The 14,877-nt window shown below is 38.3% G+C and overlaps 1 protein-coding gene across 5 annotated transcripts in view; it reads left to right on the forward strand.

Annotated features, from left to right (window-relative positions):
• Window positions 1-14,877, forward strand: part of bcam (basal cell adhesion molecule (Lutheran blood group)) — a 78,136-nt gene that overhangs the window by 28,354 nt on the left and 34,905 nt on the right. The window lies entirely within an intron of this gene.

Consider the following 14,877-nt stretch of genomic DNA (forward strand, 5'->3'; position numbering starts at 1 on the left):
AGTCCCCTCTTTGCACTATAGTGTTCAAATGATTGTTTCCATATCTCACGTACTAAGCAACATATCATTTGTATAATTATTTAGAGTAACTCTTTCAATCTCAAAATGGAAGCAGTATTCTGCCATAAATCAAACTTATATATTTTCAGGGTAAATACTTCATTGCTTGAGCCATAATGATATACCACAAAGAAATCCAATAGTTTCATGTCATTATGCTTCAAGCTTGCATTGGCCGGTCCTCACCATCTATTCAGTAAAATGACATGAAATCATTTATAGTGTCTATTAAGACTAGAATATCAAGACATGTTTGCAGTCAAATTTATAGAGGAAATGCAAAGTAAAGGGTTCTTACATTTGTCCGAGGTGACTGATTATGAAGGGTAGGAATGAAAAGTGGAATATTAAATAGGAGGTCAACGTGGTGATAAATTAGCAAAGGTTATGAAAGAAATAGGTTAAGTATGCAGTCAATCTTTTGTGTGCAGTCAGTTTAGTTACATATTCACCAGCACACAATGAGAGAGTTTACCCTCCAGCCAGACGACCCTATCTGTCTACCTCCCACCAAGTGTTGCCACTGTCAACACTGAGTTAGCCTTGGCCAAGACGGGGAAGGGGGGATGATTAGGGGGGAGGAGTCGTGGAAGTGAGGAGAAAGGAGGGAGGGCTAAAGGGCAGGTGGCTGAGGACTCCATGATGGCTCAACTCGTGCTGTCTGAACGCGCTGACCCATACTGTACACACCGTCCTGCTACGCTTGTCTCCATCTCTCTGTCAAAGTGAAACACATTCCCTCCACTTAGAGCCCACCAAAGACGCTATACATTATGTCGAACTGTATTTTCAGACACACCATAGCGTTGGTTAATAATTCGCTAACCTACTTTGTTTTCTTTCTCTCTCCCCCATGTGCGGCTGCGCCCCTTCGCCGACGCCACTTCAACAGGTAATACAATGTCTATTTTCTATTCAATCTCACGCTATCTCTTCCAACACACTGCCCCCTCCTTCCGCATCCCTCTATCTCCACGTTACACTCGCCTCCTTAGCTTTTCGCCCCGCTGATCAGCACAAGTCACCTATTTTAAAAACATGAAGCGTTGCAGGGATAAGAAATACAGCAATGGGATAAGCAAGAAAGGGAAGAAAGAACGCGTGATTCAAAGTGGACTCTAGTGGCCTGTTATCTTATTACAACGGCACCAGCTTGTTACGCTCGGCTGACTAGTCCCCTAAGGAGCACCCTTGCCCCCTTTTAAGACCCCCTTTATTCGGCGGGTGCTCTCGTATTTCAGGGAGGACACAAAGAAGGGTAATTCTCTGCGGTTTTCACTTCCTGTCCACGCCAGATTTGTGTACACTTTTCCAGCCAAGCGTTCAACAAGGAGGCAGCTGAGGTGGCTTGTTAGCTGCTATTCACACTGGAACAACAGGAATTATGTCAACTCAAACTCAAAGCCCCTCCACGTAACATTTTTTTTCTATATTGGGTGTTTTTATTTAGCTGAAAACATAGAAAACATGCGAGTGGGCTTGCATGTCCACAAACCTGACTCTTACTTTGCCTGGAGAAGGACCGGCATCTATTGTCTCCAAGGAAATGTGGTTTCTTCAACTATTAATCCACAGTATGGCATAAAACTGCTCTGAAATATGGTTTTAACTTTCGATTTCTATATCACCTCCAGAAAGGTACACGGTTTTAATTTATTTTATATATAAGGCCTTGTAGGAACTAAATATCGTCTGGTGTAGCTAACGCTTCACGCATAAGACGAATAATTAGAAATATTACAATAATTTTGTTGTTTAACAAAGTATAAAAAATTGGGCTGTAGTAAACTGTAAGCAAATTAGGTGACTAAAAGGAGTAAAAGCTATCATCAACTATCAACTATCTCCACCAAATATATCTAACTCCAACTGCTCTTAGAAGACTACAATTGCACAGGAGTTCATGCTAAAACAACTCTTTACTGAAAAGTGCTCGTATAGTGTGTTTGTTACTAGATTAAATGCAAGATTCACTCCAAACTCTTCAGCTAACTCACTCCGTATCTTCTCATTTTTTGCTGTTGTCCCTTATAAATCTAAAAATGTTGGTCTGGTAAGACACCATTGCCTAAACGATTACAGCCCCAACTGTGTATTGAACAAACACTCTACGTACAAAAGAATCAATTACAGCTTAACTGGCTTTTTTTTATGTCGAGTCCATTTGACACAATTGGGATAAGTTACTCCAGCAATGAGCGTAAGTCCACATAACGTTTAAGTACAATTCACTACTTGTGTTACAGTGTTTTAAAGGATACTGGACAATGGGTTATTCTAATGACTAGACACCTATTCCCCCCAGTATTTACCCAGTATATCTCCTCTTTGTGTTGTCCCGTGTGATTATTGAGGACTTTTATGGAGAGAGCTGAGCTGAAGAAGCAGAAATGTGCCTCCTGTCTCTGCCAAACGGAAGGCTCATTAGAAGTGAAGGGTCTTTTATTAAATAAGACTCAGCACTCCTGCAGAGAGGAGAATGGAGCAGGAGAGAGGCGTCAGACAGCAACCTGGGAAATACAGTATAAATATGGACAATTCTGCATCTTTACCCTTTAGTTGTTTTTCTTTGCGGTTCCCGTATCTCTATAACGGAAGGCTTTGTGGCTATTGATATGTGTCCATCAAATAGGGAAGTCACGATATAGCATTTTGTTGTTACGATTATTGTGAGAAAAAAACATTGCGATTTAATTCTTATTTATGATTATTGAGACTGTGACCAAACAACAATGAAAGCTATCATTTTCTCTCTTTCTCATGGTCTCACACGGTACTACCGTAATTTCCGAAATATAAGTCGCACCCTTTTTCATAGTTTTGGCCGGGGTGCGACTTATACTTATTATACTTATACTCCGGAGCGACTTATATGTGATATTATTTGTTATTTTCACACTTGCAACCGCATTTCATACTCCGGTGCAACTTATATGTGTTTTTTTCCTTCTCTATTATGCATTTTTTGGCTGGTACGACTTAAACTCCGGTGCGACTTATGTTCCGGAAAATACGGTATTCCTCAAGTTTGTGACTGGCTTGACAAAATGTTACTTTCTCTCAGACAAAATAAAGTTAAACGTGACAAAAACAGCTAAAATATAACAAAAACAAATATTTAGATCTATTTTTTCAGCAATATATGAAACAAAAACTACATTATTTTACTCATAAAATGTCAAGGATTATTATTGGGACCTAAATTAACCTAATAATAATAATAATCTTGACACCCGTACCATCAAACGCAGTAGGTACATGCATTGAATTGTACTAACATAGGAATAGGAATATTTTTGTGATCACATTCATGTATTGTAATCTTATAATCTTTAAATGTTTCAACAGCTTAGTTATGGTGACATTTGCACTCATTCTTCTATTTTAAAGGTCAGGAGTAAAGCAAGATTTATACATCTCTGATTTGAAATTAAATTCAGTGGTCCATAGCAACAGTATCGGACTGTTTTATTACTTACGGATCACTGTTTACGCCATCTTATAATCTAACGTGTGCATGAAATGAACTATCTACCAGGCTCATTTGTCTTCGGTGCAGATAAAACAAGGTTGTCAAATGGCATTGTGGTTCTGAATGGAGGTGTTGAGATATAAAGGTCAAGCAGATGTGTTTGCATGTATAACGGTCGCCATACTGCAAATCACCTACTGTAAATAGAACCTGTATTCAGTTATCCACGGCTAGGCAAGACAGGCTGGCCGCTGAACTTCAAGCCCTTATCGTCACCTCAAAGTTATCTCCAATCGGATTTCCGTTTTGCCACTGAAGTACTTCCATCTTTTACAAACGAAAACAAAAAAATATCCACTATTTTCCAAAACATGCACTCCTTAGGGACTTTTATTGCTGTAAATGATCCTTTGGTATTTGCTCGGAAATTGGGCTTTGAGAACGAATTGATTTAGGGATAGAGGCGGAAAGGGAAGTGAGGGAGAGAGAGAGCACTTTATCCCGAGCCTTTTAGCCAGATTAGTTGTAGTCCTGGTGTCTACTCTGCTTTTATTTATTTTGTGAGTCAGCCTCTCTGTCACGGGACATCCTTGCGGGAAAAGACTGCGGCGTCAATATTTTTGCGTTGGAATAATTAGAGGAACAAAAAGAATCAAGTCACCTCTTTAAGCAGTAAAGATTGGAGCTAAATTGTAGCTGTGACTAGCTACAATTATGTCAATGAGAGCTTCATTCTAGACACACAAAATACACTTTTTGTCATTTCTTGTCTTACATCGACCCTTAAGTCATGAATATAATAATGTGACTGTAATGCATAACCTTTAGATTACATGGCATTGGCAACTGTCCAAAGTGTGCTCAGTGTCATTCCCATCCTATCTTTCATTTAGCTGCTGACCTACAATTGGCTGTATAGTAATGTATAGTAAAGGAAACAAATCAGGACTGGGGATGTCAAGATTATTTGGTTAATTGATAATTGTTACCATTTTGGAAGAAAAGTGAAGCAATTTAAATTCAATCTATATTCTTAATAAGTAAATCTGAGTGTAAAGTGTTGAGCTGTGTCACATTAACTAGTAAAGGTGATTCCTCCTCTAACAGTTATGGTTTGACAAACAATATCATCATCAGAAAATCAGTATCAGTTAAGTGTTAATTGTCTCTGTTGATGACATAGATAGAGGAATTCGGTTTTAGAACTGAGCTCTACTTCCTGTTATGTTAAATTCTTAATTTTCAAAATGTCTTCACAAACTGCCTTTCACATACATAAAACTATGATAAATATTTACCACAGTCGCTATTCTACCAAACAAAGTCATGATTAGAAAAAAAAAAGTTGTATGGAAAAATTATAATGTTTCTTCTCACAATAATTGTCCCACGAACATTTGATGTATCCCTAATCAGGACACATTCTTTGGTTGAATAAATGTATCGAGACATCAAAAACAGCGTCCAGATTACTACCATTGAAACATTTTCTACCATGGACCATTCCTAGACCAATAGCTATAACCAGACTTTTGTTTTCTTTTTTTTTAATGAAAACTTTTTCCATAATCGATGTATTTCCACCTCTCCATCTGTCCATCTTGTCATTGCTGATGGGCCCCTCTGAGAGTCTTGATTGGATTGATTGTATTTACCGTCTCTCTGCCCACGTATAGTCCTCATTAACTGTAGCTATTATGGACACCACATGGAAGCAGCTCTGCCAAGCACTGCCTGTAACGCATCCCATCAAAGCAAGTCATTTATCTGAATAAACACGGTAGGTAGAGACCCAGTGGAATTCTTCCTTCATCTGAAATCTGATCGTAATGTTCTCCTTATCACACATAAATAGTTGTTCAGACTGCCATTACTAAATTCATTACGTACTATCCCTAAGTTCTAAGTTCTAAGTTCTTAGCTAAGCTAGTTGCAAAAATATTTCACCTATCCATGTTCTGTTATTGTCCATGGAAATGTTAAAAAGGCAGAATTTTAAATTCTAATAGTTGGAACCTTGTACAAATAGCTATGTAATGTCTCTGCTGTTCTAAAAAACAAAACAAAACAAAAAAACACAAATATATATGGGTGAAGCTGAAAATTCTAATTCAAAATAAAAAACCTAAGGTATGTCTCTCTGGATCTCATCTCAATTTCCACTCTTCAGCATTTCTTCCATTGCTCCCTTTCTCATCTTTCTGAATTTTACTTTTTGGCCAGAAGCGTTCTGGGATTGGAAGGAATCTCACCAACCTCTACAAAGCGGGGGTAGTGAGAGGACAGGAGTGTATTAATTGGAATGCCTGGGGCGAAAGCGAGCCTTAGACTCCCTCAAAGATGGGATAGACCCATTCTCCTATGCCCCCTGGAACATCAAATATTAACACCTTTTTCCCCCTCATCTTTGGCCTTTTAGTGACATGCTCTGATTGGGTTGACTCCGGTTGATCCGAATTGAGCTCTCTAAAATGAAAGGCATCCTGGGATAGACACAGAAACATGATTGGACGGCCTTCGATGCTACATGGCCTTTTGATTTGAAATGTAATGAAATTCTACTTGATATTTCCATGCGCCTGTTTAGCTCTTCCTTATTTCGCATTCTCACCCCAAATTCAAGCTTGAATAGCCACAATAGTGCGGCAATTGTTAAAACAGACTCCTAATAGAGTTCCTGTATAATGGCTTTAGATTGTGTCAGCGCAATGATATTAGTTTTATAAATGGGTTTGATATTGTGTGTGAGAGATTAGTTCTATTTTACGCCGGCTAATGGGCAAGGGCACTCAGAGAACTCATCCATTTGTCGGCGAGACTATTTATCAAAGTGAAGTTATTTTGCTGAAGCTCTTACGCAGCACTAAAACTTGTGTATTCATTGCACTATTTATCAAAATCCCAAAGGGCATTAAGTATAAAGGGACAGGCCCACAGCCGTTTTAAACTAAATGATCACAAAACACACTCTCTTCGAGGCCTCTTCAAAGTTCTGGATTTTTTTTTACATGAAATAGCAAAAATAAAGATCTAAAATCCACAATGCATTTGGCTAATAATTGACACAGTTTTAAACGCTGGCTAAATGGCTTCAGATACTTATTTATTGCAATGTTATTAATCCCAGCACTTTTATTGCGAAGTGTTAGAAAACTGTACCTCAAATGTTTTCTCTCACACAGAACAATCTTGATTTTTTTTAAATTTTGTATCAAAAACAAATAAAAATAGCTTTCAGTGTTAATTTCCTGAACATAAACAACACAAAAATACTTTTAATCATTTCCTCATTCAAAACAAAAAGGCACATTTCTTCCTCCAGTGTCTGAACTCTGCTCCAAAACACGTGCTTTTACTGAGAGGCTTGAAAAAAGATCCACATAATATGTCACTGAGGAGTAGAAATGACTCGATTGAAACCAACTGCACAGTTCTACTCAATAACTAACATTACGAGGTAGGGAAAATGTTATCTTATACACGTCTTTATTTGTATTTTGATCATAAATACTTCTCTCCAATTCCCTCTACGCCTATTCTCCCTTCTGACCTTGGTGCATGATGATATTAGCACTTCAACTAACTTAATTTAGATTCCTGGGCTGGGCTTGAAATTGTTTAAAGGGAGAGACAAAGGACGGCGTTAAAAAGCAAGGTCCTTTAAGGTCGGCTGTTCTCGGATTCTCGGACCTCTGATGTTGATGAAATGTAGCTGAGTCAAACAAAGAGGCTATTAGCAGTTAGCGAGGATGTGCATCAGTGTCAGTAGCGTCGTAAAACTTAGCATTGGTAGCATTGGTGATCATCATAAATATTGCTATCACACAGACCGCAGGAGGCTTTTGGCAGCAAATAGAGCAAACAGATCCTTTGAAATCTAATCACACTTGATTTACTATCCATCACGTCTAGATTTGTTTAGTTAAGCCACCTTGGCATTGCTAATTGGTCAAAAGAGCAATTCAGAAGAAGTATTGTTTGCAAAATTGTTCAATCTGCAGTGGTGAGTCAGTTCGCTGGTCATCCGCTATAGAGATTGTGATTGAACGTCATAAATTGAATGTTATTGGCAAGATCCGCCATCTTTGTTGCAACTTGAAAGCAGCAACACGTCCATAGAGTTGCAATAGCAAAAAACAATACATAAGATGTACAAAAAATCCAGTAACTATTGGGTAAATAAAATGTCCATTGCTTCAGACTAATTTAGAATTGCATGAGGTGTGACGACACAATCTCAATCTCTATAATTAAAAATGGCTATATATGTTGCATAATGACATGGTGTCCTTGTGGGCGAGATATTTCACCCACAACTCGGGAAAGGCCCCAGCAAATAAACAGAAAGATCACAGCTTTACGAGTGAAAGTGTTGTCATTTGGTTGAAGTTTAAAAGGTCTTGACAAACAGTGTGAAGTGGCCTGCAAGGCTGGGCACTCTCAGAGCCCTTTGTCCGCTCCACAGATTCCCCCTCACCGGCCTGGTCGTCCTGGCAACAGGGTGAGAAGTCAGCCCATTCAAACGACAAGAGTGCGTTGGTTGTCGAATGTTTGCGGGACGTCCTGATGAGATGGAAGTGGGTGTGTTCGCCCTCTCTGAACATGGGACGTTTAGTCGGGACAAATGAGGACAAGGATGGAACCGTGCTTGAGGAGAATATGAATTCAGTAAGATGACATTGCAAGACAAGACTGCAAGGTTATGAAGAGTTATAAAGAATGTATTTCAAACTGCAGCACATATCCTGAGGTGGAAGTGTTTGGATCAGGGTTTAATCAGACATAGGTCCTGATTTAGATGTGGGTTAAGGTAAAGGATGCGTCTGTAGAGTTTCTACTTTTGATCAGACTCTTTATTGGTTTAGTCCTCAGTTGTTGCTATGGTTTACTAAGGGTTTAACTTTAACTTAGTCATACTGGTTTAGTGTCACTTAGTTTTGAAGGAAACTTTAGAAAGATATAAAAATGACAAAGAAGATGAAATTGAACCAAACAAACAGTAACTTTTTATACTTTATACTTCAGTGTTGCTTTAGTGTGCTTTACATTGCATAGAAATGTAACATACTGTTTAGGGGTTAAGCAAAAAGTTGCTCCTCACTCCACTTCATTTGGGTGTTTGTTTGGTGGTGCCATGTTTGTCTTATTCAAAATGAATGTGAAAAAAACAGACCAAAACATTTCTGGTTATACATGTTTTCTCCCTTCGACTTAACAAAACCTCAAAACCTTAGCTCCGGGCTTCGTCTACAAAGTTCCATACCTCCAGTTGCAGTTAGCATTAGCACTTAGCCTCGGGGCCACAGGTGTGTTTTCCAGCTCTTCTCAGGTGGTAGGTTTGTGCAAGCCCAGACACAGCGACTGCCCCTCCATATCCCTCCATATCCTGTAATTGAGGTTTAGCATTTGGAGTCTTCACATCCGGAATCAGACTATCTCTACCTTTAATCGAGAACCGCCCGGAACGCTCTGCACACATTTCACACACACTGCCCTCGTCAAACACAAAGAAGGTCCTTTAAAAACAGCCGAGGAACATGAAATACGAAGCCAGGAGATGTTATTGTGCAGACGCCTAATTAAAGACACAGATATTATCTCCGGAGTATAATAAGGCCGTGTTATCAGCCCAGATTTACCGCGGCCAGCATTTGAAAAGTAAGATCAAATATGTAGTTGACTGGATGATTCATTGATTGTAATAATGGCTAATGTGAGAGGTGCAGTCCTTTTTGGGAAATGTTATTGTCCACTTGTTTTGTTACATTGAGTTATGAGTACATCACGTTTAGAATTGATAAATACTCACTCTAAATGGCCTTATATAGTTTGGATGGCTTTGATTTGTTGAATTAGATTTATTTAGGACATTGTAGAGAAATCATTGATATCTATATTACATTTTTATCCGTAGTTTTTTGTCATGTTGATATCCCAATTTGTAGTTTTTTTTTTGTTTTTACATTAATTTAGGCAATATTTGCAAGGTATAAGTATTTTTCTAATCTAAATTTAGGCTAAATATTTTTTCCGGTGTTGCTCGTGTGTAAAAGGACACATATTATGCAAAAGTGATTTTGTTGTTGTTAAGCTTTTAACCTTGTTATATCTTCGTTACCACATGACAAATATACCTGGAGTTGTATTTAGTTTAATTCATGCTAATTTGATGATTTTTTCTTGGAAGATTGTTTCCCCTCTGAGCATCAAAATCACTCCATTCCATTCTCCATCTAGTTTCGATACTAGTTTTATATCGATTAGTATCTGATTTTCAATACTGTTGACAATGCTAGGAATCAATGTTTTTTGTCTTCCTCAGGCAAAAGCTTCCAGTAATGAATTTATTTCTTTTCTAGCTACTTTTAAAAGCCAAACTGTTTTGATTTGTTTTCCAATATGACATCAGTCCTGCTCCATCTCGGCCACTTACCGCCTCTCTATTGCCCATTACTGATCATTTCCTTGTTTTGCATGCATTTCCTTTCTCCATTACAGGAAATAACATTGTGATTTCATAACTGCTGGAGATACATCAGATCTGCATTTAGCTCTGGCACCATCAACAAAGACATGACAGCCCCCAGTCTGCTATGGCGGGCTTTCAGTGGATCACATGCATTAGATTAGATATACAAGCTTCGTGTCCTATTTCTGTTCACTGTGTGTGTCTTTTCTCCTCTTAGTTACAGGTACAGTTGCAAGGATTAATTGTTTTTTATAATTATTTTAGAAGATACGATTTTGGATTTGAAACGTTATAAAAATTATAATAAATCTTAAACTCCTATTTGGCAGCAAAAGTAAAAACAACAACAACAAGTATTATTTAATGTGGCTGGTTACACTTTGAATTCAATATTTTGCTTTTGTAATTCCATGAAACAATAATAGTGACAGTTTTTACACTTGCACTCTGCCACCTGTTTGTTTCCATGGAGATGGTGTTGCTTTGCATCCAATAATCCACAGTATGGCATCAAAGTTATCTGTGCCGCTTGTTTATTTACATGTGTTTTTATTGCTCAAAAATCCATTGCTAAACGTGCATTGTTACTGTGAGTGGGCTCGCCTCTCCACAGATCTGCCCTTTTTATTTTTTAACCTTTATTTTAACCAGGAGAGTCCTATTGAGATTAGTCCTGGCCACGAGACAGCAAAGTTTAATGTTACAACATACAAACAAAAAATATACAAATAACATACATTATGAAAACATTTGCACATTATTGATGAAGTCTCCAACTTGGTTTTAAAGGCATTCAAAGGCATGAACTCAATTTCCAGTATTTCTGCAACATATTTCAAGCAACAGGAGCTGAGTGGACAACTTCTTTCTTCCCCAGCTCTGTGCAGGCAAAATGAACAGAGAGGAACAGCTGATTGTTTGATCGTAGTGAATACAAGTCAACACTTCTCTCTGTGATCAAATCACAAATGTATGGAAGCATTGCCAATGTGGAGAGAAGGCCATCCTACTCGTGAGTACAAGTCACAGGGAAGTGTCATGGCTCAGCAGTTAGTAATGAGAGAAGCATGATAAACAAAGTCCACCGTCTGAAGACATGAAACTTAGAAGCCTTCATATAAAAAAGGTTGAAATAATCATTATAATCAATAATAATTGCCACATAATTGTAACAAGGCGATTTATTACTTCAAAAGAAAAACACAATTTATTACTGAAGAAAAAAATATTTATTTATTTTACATTTTTCTAAATGTGGTTTAAAAGTGAGGGACTCGTCTATCAAGACACCAAGGTATGTGTACTGTACAACTTCTATGTCCTTCAATTCAAGAGTGGAACCTATCGGAACAGACTGAGGCACCTTCTGTTTAAAGTTTGAAAACCACATTAGCTTAGTTTGGTCAGCATTGAGGACTAGTTTTAACTGAAGAGATTAATGCCCAACAGCAGCAGGGTTTTAAGATGCATAAAGATGCATGTTAGCATCAGAGACATTTTGAACCAAGTCATTGATAAAATAAATAAAATGGGCCTCAAAACTGAGCCCTGTGGCACCCCTTATGGACAACAAAAAAATCAGAGCAGAGACCCTCATATTTAATGCATTGAGTTGTGTTATTCAGATCATTTGAGAACAATGCGACGGCACGCCCGGACCAGCCACAGCAAAGTAGTCTGTTTTTAAAAAATAACAGCATGGCCGACGATGTCAAAAGCAATACATGATTCCATTTCCTCTGCCACTTTTGCCTGACACCCTCTACCCTGACTCCACTTTGCCGTATCTAAGTGCGCTCATTGTTTAAAGTGTGTGTTTTGGCGCAGCTGGCAGAGGTTCCATGCAGCACCTGTTCTTGTCTCATCACTCTGCGCTGACAGACAAGGGGCCTTACATGGGACCACAGCCTGGTACTAGCAGTGTGGCGCAGCCTGACACAACCCCATCGTACACACCACACATATATTAGAAACTTATACCCAGGCCACATGGGGAAAGCTTATGTAAGGGATAGGATTACATTGACCCAAATACAGGACATATACTTTAGTTATGTAGTGATATTAAGTGATAGAGTCAATGCAGATGTGGAAATGAACTTTTTTGGTGATTTATGTGATGGAAAAATGTAGACCTGACATTTGAAGTAACTTTTCATTATTTCACAAAGGAATTGACATTGGACATTGGACAAAGGACATTGAATTACAGTCATTTAGAGATATATTGTATTTTCCGGACTATTTTTCATAGTTTTTTCATAGTTTTGGCCGGGGTGCGACTTATACTTATATTTATACTTATATACTTGTACTCCGGAGCGACTTAAATGTGATATTATTTGTTATTTTCACACTTGCAACCGCATTTCATACTCCAGTGCAACTTATATATGTTTTTTTCTTCTCTATTATGCATTTTTTTTGCTGGTGCGACTTATACTCCAATTCAACTTTAATCTTGTATTTTGTAAAAAGAAATGAACAATCTAATACAAGCAGCATTGGTCAATTCCATCAAATCGGGTATTGTATTCTTACAGTTAGCACAACTTTCTGTAACTTCTAACTGTATCCTTTGTCATACAGCCTGTGTAAACACAAATTTTGCTTCCTCTCTGATAATATCCTTCCTAAATCTGCTTCTACTGGGCACATTTTCAAAACAGATTGCATTTGTTGGGCAAAATCAAAGTTAATTGGACTATCCTAAAGACTGTCCCCGAGCGCTGGGTGACAAATGTGCACTCGGAGTGGATCTGAAAGGCCTATAAACACTGTATCCTCTTTATAACAGGCTGCTAATGTTGTGCTGTGGAACTGGGAGCGTGCTGCCACGCCCTTCTGCCAAAACTGCACCCCGCATATCCGTCTTCATAGTGGGGATTCCAGAGTAGGATTCAGGCAAAGTGACGCTGGAGTTTATAAACGTGTAGCAGCAAAGACATATCAGATGGTGGGGGATTAGTGGCTCAGTGATAAGACATGAGTAGATAGAGGCTGTAGGCGGTGTAAGTAGTGACTGTAATTGTATAGTCTCTTACTTTATGATAAGAAGGATATCATGAAGAATACAAATGAATTAAGTCTGTGCAATCCCTCAGTCGTCCAGGTAGGTTCCATCGTAGCAGACAATTTAATTATGTCTGGACAGAGGTTTTTGAGAGTTAATGCATTTCATCTAATGTCCAAGTAGCTTCTTCAGTCCTGACAGGGATCTGGTCAGTCGCTGCCATGAATATCACACACTCTAGTTGTTTATAATAAGTCTGACTGCTAGACCTGTCCTGATAATTATTATATCAATTGTTTTGCAGCTCCTCCTTTTTAATAGTATTGTTTATTTAGAAAAGGATTTACTTTAATTATCCTGCTTCAAGTTTATTGTGTCAGTGGCTTAAAGTTGCTTCAATCTTATCGTTTACCGTGATAGTTTCTTGTAACTTAAAAGAACGCTATTTTCCAATGTTTACCCACATGTAGTCACTTTCACCTTTGGCAGTATTCCTTCAACAAAAGCCAATAAAGGAGGATAAAGCAAGTTAATGAGAAATACAAATTGGTATGCTTATTAAGATGTGTGTTTCGTACCTGAAACCTTTGACGTATTATTCTTTTTGTTTTGTAGAAAACATGATGCCAGACTGTAAATGCAGATATTCAATATCAAATACTAGATGGAAGGTTATGCGTCCTCATGACATTGAGAGGGAGGCTTGTGCAGTAGGACGCTCTTTGCTTTGCCAACAAATGAGCACACACTAATCCGTTTAAAGGGTTCAAGGATGTTTTGGGCAACACACAAATACAGATACACACAACTGGACGTTCTAACCTCGCTATACATCAGTTTACACTTGGTTTATCTTCACAACACGCCCCCAGCGCCACTATCCAGGTGTAGAACTATAAACAGCAGGTCCAATCTATATAAGCTTATGTTAAGGTTGGGCATGACAAGCTGGGCCCAAAAGACAAAGGTTTATAGCGGCCTCATAAAGACTCTGAAATATGGGTGATGCCTTTAGACACTAGGAATTAATAGACCACGGAATCAGGAATGACATGGTCTCCAATGTGGAACCGACAACTGGCTCCGTCATGGCTGGCACTAGTCTCATATATCACCTATTGTTTGTAGCATTAAAAAAAAAATCCATATTAGTTTTTTTGTTTCCTGTAAAAGCTTTTTTTAAACATCTATTCTTCTGTTTTGGTTTGTTTGATGTTGTCTATGCTATATTTTCTATTGTCTATGAAGGTTTGGATGTTTTTGCTACTATGGACTTTGGAACTTTTTTGGTCTCTCCATGGACATTCCTTTTATTTGCCTGGAGTTTTCCACAGTATGGCATTAAACATATATATCTATATGGAGACAAGCAGAAGGCGCCACCTGCCAACTTACAGGTCGGATCTTTGGAGGGGCAACCCCACGCCCAGAAGCATCACACGACTTAGACTTGTAGATAGGTTTAACGTCAATGTTAGCGTTAATGTTTTGCCCTGTAGATTACTATGTATTCCCTAAATAGAATTCATATGTACTGGGAAAATTTCTCTGTTTGACTTTTTTTGTCAAAATAACAGGTTGTAATGTCATGGACTATGTGGAGTTTAAGCCATTGACTTTTGCCTATACCAATGAATAAGTTGACCTACTTTCCAGTGGCCTACACTTAACTTTTTGGTGTCAACTTCACAGAGCATAGACTATTTCAACCGTACCCATTTTCACATCTTCATATTCATACTATGTACTTCTGGACATAGTGTGTGCTAGGCTTGTTTAAGAATGCTCTTTGAAAATGGCTTGTAAAAAAAAAAGAGGGGGAAAATGCTTATTCTTTAATGTCCAGAACACAAGGTGCAGGAA

Source organism: Eucyclogobius newberryi, unplaced genomic scaffold, assembly GCF_026437365.1.
Source record: "Eucyclogobius newberryi isolate DKJ021-1_F unplaced genomic scaffold, fEucNew1.0.hap1 SCAF_3, whole genome shotgun sequence".
Lineage (NCBI taxonomy): Eukaryota > Metazoa > Chordata > Actinopteri > Gobiiformes > Gobiidae > Eucyclogobius > Eucyclogobius newberryi.